Source organism: Oratosquilla oratoria, unplaced genomic scaffold (assembly GCF_046742065.1).
Source record: "Oratosquilla oratoria isolate Oo_2021 unplaced genomic scaffold, ASM4674206v1 SCAFFOLD48, whole genome shotgun sequence".
Classification (NCBI taxonomy): Eukaryota; Metazoa; Arthropoda; class Malacostraca; order Stomatopoda; family Squillidae; genus Oratosquilla; species Oratosquilla oratoria.
The window spans coordinates 936138-942574 of record NW_027467712.1 but is presented as its reverse complement, the minus strand read 5'-3'; positions in this window follow the sequence as shown (position 1 = coordinate 942574).

Here is a 6437-nt window from a genome sequence, read left to right as displayed (position 1 = left end):
GTAGTTGGAAAGGCTTATGGGAGGATCTTGATTGAGAGGATTAGGAGAGGAACAGAGGGAGTAGTTGGTGAGGAACAGTGTGGATTTAGGACGGGTAGAGGTTGTGTAGATCAGATTTTTGTGGTAAGACAGATATGTGAGAAAGCTATAGGAAAGGGGAAGGATGTTTTTTGGGGGCTTTTATGGATCTGGAAAAGGCTTACGATAGGATAGACAGAAAGGCGCTATGGGAGGTTGAGCAGATATATGGGATAGGAGGAAAGCTACTGGAAGCTGTCAAGAGTTTTTATGAGAGTAGTAGAGCTTTTGTTAGGATTAGAAATGGAGAGAGTGAGTGGTTCGAGTTAAAGGTGGGACTTCGTCAAGGATACGTTGTGTCGCACTGGCTGTTCAACTTATACATGGCTGGGGTAGTGCGAGAGGCAAATGAAAGGGTAGTGGGTCAGGGATTGGAGATAGTTAAAGAAAATGGAGAAAAGTGGGAGGTGAGCCAGCTGTTGTTTGCGGACGACACTGCGCTTGTGGCAGGATCGGAGGAGGGATTGAGGAAGTTGGTGACAGAGTTTGGGAGAGTATGTGATAGAAGAAAGCTAAAGATAAATGTGGGTAAAAGTAAGGTGATGAGATGTACAAGGGGTGAAAGTGGCAGTAGACTGGAAGTGAGCATTAAAGGAGAGCGACTGGAGGAAGTGGATAGTTTTAGATACTTGGGTGCAAATGTGGCAGGGAAAGGGTGGAGTGAAGGTGGAGGTAGAATGTAGATTGAGAGAAGTCAGTAAATGCCTTGGTGGATTAAAGAATGTAATGAGGAATAGACATTTGGGAATGGATGCTAAGAGGAGATTGTATGAAGGAGTGATTGTGCCAACAGCACTGTATGGGGCAGAAACATGGAACATAAGAGAGGAAGAGAGAAGGAGTTTGAATGTGTTTGAGATGAGGTGTCTGAGAAGTATGATGGGGGTTATTAGGCTAGATAGAGTGAGAAATGAGGAGGTGAGGAGGAGAACAGGGGTGGAAAAGGAGCTGGGAGATAGGGTTGATGAAAGAGTATTAGGATGGTTTGGACACATGGAAAGAATGAGTGAAGAAAGACTAGTAAAAGAGGTATGGAAGGCAGATGTGGAGGGAGTGAACATGAGGGGACGTCCAAGGATGAGGTGGATGGATGGGGTGAAGGGGGCTTTGGGGAAGAGGGGAATGTCTGTTGAGGAAGGACGGGAGAGGACAGAAGACAGGGGTGATTGGAGTATGATTGTATATGGATGATGATGTGATGCATGTGGTGAGGTAGTATGTGAGTGAGGTGATGGATGGGGTGAGGTAGTATGTGTTGGAACAGTAGAGCCATAGGGATCAATGATAGGATATCGCAGTTGTGTACACAATTGGGATACCACTTTCTTGATCCTTGGTATCTCTTTTCTAGGCGCCATAAACTTTACGCTTCAGATGAGATCCACCTTACCCGCAGAGGCAAAGATGCTCTTACAAACCTCATTGTGGGAGTTTGTAATGAATTAGCTCCTTTTTTAGGGTAGAAGCCCAAAGGGAAGGGGAAATAGAATGTACTTGGGAAAACAGTGTAGAGTATAGCATTAATGTAGAACAATGTGCCAGTATAGGACAAAATATAATTTTAGGATATAATGTCGCTAGAGGACGAAATGTCACATTAGGATGTAATGTCATAGGACAAAATGTTACAATGGAATGTAATGACAGTGGAGGACAAAAGATCACGATGGGAAGTAATGATAGTGGAGAACAAAATATCACGATAGGATGTAATGATAATGGAGGAGAAAATATCACGGTAGGATATAATGTCAGTAAAGGACAAAATATAATTTTAGGAAAGGATACCGGACAGAATGTCCATGAAGGCCAAAATAGCATGATAGGATGTAATGACAGTGGATATAATGTCGCTAGAGGACGAAATGTCACATTAGGATGTAATGTCATAGGACAAAATGTTACAATGGGATGTAATGACAGTGGAGGACAAAAGATCACGATGGGAAGTAATGATAGTGGAGAACTAAATATCACGATAGGATGTAATGATAATGGAGGAGAAAATATCACGGTAGGATATAATGTCAGTGAAGGACAAAATATAATTTTAGGAAGGGATACCGGACAGAATGTCAATGAAGGCCAAAATATCATGATAGGATGTAATGACAGGATATAATGTCACTGGAGGACAAAATATAATTTCAGAAAGGGATGCCAGACATAATGTCACTGAACGACGGGAGGCCGGCGTGAATCACGGTGACGCAGGGGGACAAAATGTACAAAAGAGATCGGATGACCGTGATCGACCAGATGTCCGTGATGGGGGAAATATTAATTTTGATAGGAGAAATGTTAATGAGGCATTGAACGTCAATGAAGGACCAAATAATAATATAGAGGAAGGTATAAATGAAAAACAAAATGATAATGTAAGACATGATATTGAAATTCAAAATGTGTCAAAAAGAAATAATCACGAGTTTCTTAAAACCATGTACTTTAATGCTCGTAGTATTAGAAACAAATTTCAAGAAATACAGGCGTATGTCAAAAGCGAAAATCTCGATATGATAGGAATAACTGAGACATGGTTAAATGGTACAGAGTTCGAAGCTGAATTTAATATTGCGGGATTTAAACACTTTCATCAGGATAGAAACCACAAGAAAGGTGGGGGTGTTCTATTGTACGTTAAAAACAATGTTCATGCTTGTGTTTTAGAGAAAGTGAAACAGGATACATATGATAGTTTGTGGGTTGAGTTAACCCAAACAAATAGACAAAAAATGAATATAGGTGTAATATATAGGCCAAAGACATTATCATTAGCAGACGACAAACTGTTATTTCAAGAACTGTCTAGTTTCTGCAACCGGGACTTATTGATAATGGGTGATTTCAATTTTACTGACATTGATTGGATGACCCTTGAACATGGCCATATAGGTAGTCGCTTGTTTGATTTTCTTGGTAACAATTACTTAATTCAGCATGTAAAAGAGCCCACAAGATATGGAAACTTACTCGATCTTTTGATCACTAGCCGCGAAAGCATGGTAACTGATGTAGAAGTCGGTGAATCTGTTGCAAATATCGATCACAACCTAGTTAGATTCAAACTCCTAAACAATTCTAGAATAGATACTTGTGTTTCTAAAATACCCGATTTCAGTAAAGCTCAGTTCATAGGACTACGTCAGGAGCTTCAGCTTACAGATTGGGAGGAAAAATTAAACGAAAGACCTGTAGATCAGATGTGGGAAATATTTCAAAATACGCTCACTAAGATGATTCAAACTTACATTCCTTTTAAGGACAGACGTCCCCCAAATCAGGCTCGCCCAAAGTGTCTCGACAAAGAAACTGAAAAAAGTATTGCTAAAAAGAGACAGGCTTATAAGAAATATAAGTGCTCGGGTGCATCTAATGACTATGAAAGTTATGTATCAATACAGAGATATTTAAAAAAGACAATAAGAAAAAGAAAACGACAATACGAAATGATCATCGCTGATAAATCCAAAGAGAATCCCAAAGAATTCTATAGTTACATTAGAGATAAAAAGGTTGTTAGGAATCACATTGGTCCACTATTATCTGCTGACGGTCAACTTGAATATTCAAATGAAGGAATGTGTAATATCTTAAACAAATATTTTAGCTCGGTATTCGTAAACGAAACACCTCAAGGTGAATTCCAAACTGAAACCTGTGAAAAGTCTAGGGTAAACTTACTCACTACGGTAGATATAACAAAAGAAAAATTAAAAGGTGTATAGACAAACTCAAAGTTAATAAAACATCAGGGCCTGACGGTTGGCATCCAAGAATCTTAAAGGAAATGAAAAATGAGATTGTTGTTCCATTACAAATTATTTTCAAGAAATCCATCATATCCGGAGATGTCCCAAGAGAATGGAAGCTAGCTAACGTTACTCCCATATTTAAAAAAGGTGACAAAAAGAAACCAAATAACTATAGGCCTATAAGTTTGACTTCAATCGTAGGAAAAATAATGGAAACTATCATCAGAGATGCTATCGAACATCATTTAGAAAGTAACCGTTTGATAAATGATAGCCAGCATGGTTTCAGACGGAAACGTTCTTGCGTGACTAACTTACTCGAATTCTACAACACAGTTATCTCGAATTATGGCAAAAGAAACAATATAGATTTATATCTAGACTTTGCAAAAGCTTTTGATACCGTCCCCCACGAAAGACTACTTACTAGATTAGCTTTGCATGGAATAAGTGGTAGCTTATTAGGTTGGACTAGAAATCGGTTGAAAGGTCGAAAACAGAGAGTTGTTTTAAATGGAAAAACTTCTGGATGGAAAAGTGTTGCAAGTGGAGTTCCTCAGGGTTCCGTTCTTGGGCCACTTCTATTCATAGTATATATAAATGATATAGACCATGGACTAAAATCTACTGTTTCCAAATTTGCTGATGATACAAAACTGTGCGGAGTGGCATATGATCACTCAAACCAATTAGATATTCAAGAAGATTTAGATCAATTACAGCAATGGTCTGAAAAGTGGCTAATGAAATTTAACACAAGTAAATGCAAGGTAATGCACATAGGTAAAAATAACAGTAAGTACGATTACAAGTTATTTGGAAATTCGTTAACAAAAGTGGATAGTGAAAAAGATCTCGGCGTAATTATCAGTAACGACCTCAAATCATCCAAGCAGTGTATTTCAGCCTCTGAGAAAGCAAATAAGATTCTAGGACTGATTGCGCGATCTTTTGATTTCAAAAGTCCATCACTCATTAACAAGCTATATAAATCGTTAGTTCGTCCACATTTGGAATATGCTGTTTCCGTATGGTCACCGAATCTCATTAAAGACATTGACAGATTGGAAAAAGTACAACGGCGAGCCACAAAACTGATTCCAAATATCAAAAATAAATCATACGAAAATCGACTAAAACATATGAATCTGTTTTCCCTAAAAAAGCGTAGACTCAGAGGTAACTTGATACAGGTCTTTAAAATTCTAAAGGGAATTGACAACATCAAAAGTGACCAAATTTTTACATTGAATGAGAATCAGACAAGAAACAATGGTCTCAAACTGTCCGGAAATAGATTCAATTTGGAAGTAGGTAGAGACAACTTTGCCAACCGTGTAGTTAATGAATGGAATAAACTTCCTGCACAGGTAGTGCAATGTAGTTCAGTTCGAAGCTTTAAGAATCATTTAGATAAATACCTAAGTAAGATGCTGTAATGATTATAATTTATGTTATATTATTTGTTTTTGTTTTGTTATCATTTGTCTGTCTGATTTTCATTTATTATTAGTTATATGTCAATTTATTATTATTTACTATTTACCTGTTTGTTTATTATTTAAGTATACCTATGCATTTATTTATGTATTTTATTTGTTATTTACATCATCATAGTTTTTATTTATTATTTTATTATTAATATGATTTTTTTTTCGCATCCGACCTAGATATGGATCAAAAGGTCTCCTGTCGGCATGCTCCGCCTTTGTAATCCTTTGTAAAATCCTTTGTAATCCTTTGTAAGAAAAAGTTGACGCAGCCCGAAGGGATTTCTCCCCGTCTTCTCCTTTTATGCACTGGGGGGACGGAGAGGGGGTCACCGATCTAATGAAGCGGCCTTGCTGTGGATGTGCTGTGTCTTGCGACACTGCTTCTGACCCAGGGCAGTGGACAAGGTGCAGGGAATACCCGTCATTCAGGAGGCGCTAAAATAAGAGGGAGGGTGGAGGGGTGTGGAGTGTATTCAGGGATGGAATGGGTGGGAATGCTTTTATGCCTTTTCCTTTTTGGCTACCTCCCTTGTAAGGGGGAAAAAGCCTTGGTATATGTATGTATGTACTTTAGTTAGCTAGGATATTATTCATATAATAAATTGTACCTTGTTATGTTAATAATATCTGTAGGTGTAGTATGCTATTCCACTCGCCCTGCTTGTAATCAAATAAATGATAACAGTATTGCGAGTTGGCAACTACGGCCACCATGGTGACCAGTCATGAAATACGCCACATTTTTTTTCTTCTCTCTCTCTCTGGTTCTGAACCCGTTCTGAGTGGACGCCTTTTTCCCGCTCCTCTATAATTATTAGGTTAAGTATGTTAGGTGGACCCTAGTGGTAACAAGTGGTCCTGGTAGGCATATAATAAGTTTATTGTAGTGTTAAGTGAATATGAAAATACATTAGTGGCACAATAGTTTTACTATACCTTGACGCAACTCAGAGTTATCCACCGGTCACCTAAACTTATGAAATATGAGCCTAAAAGTACTGCACTGAGATTTATAGTTGATATTTAGTATATTGTTACCTGCCATTTAGTCTCAATCTTGTGTCAATGATTGGAGGTAGGATTGCTTCTCCAATTAAGATTGGGCTTTAAT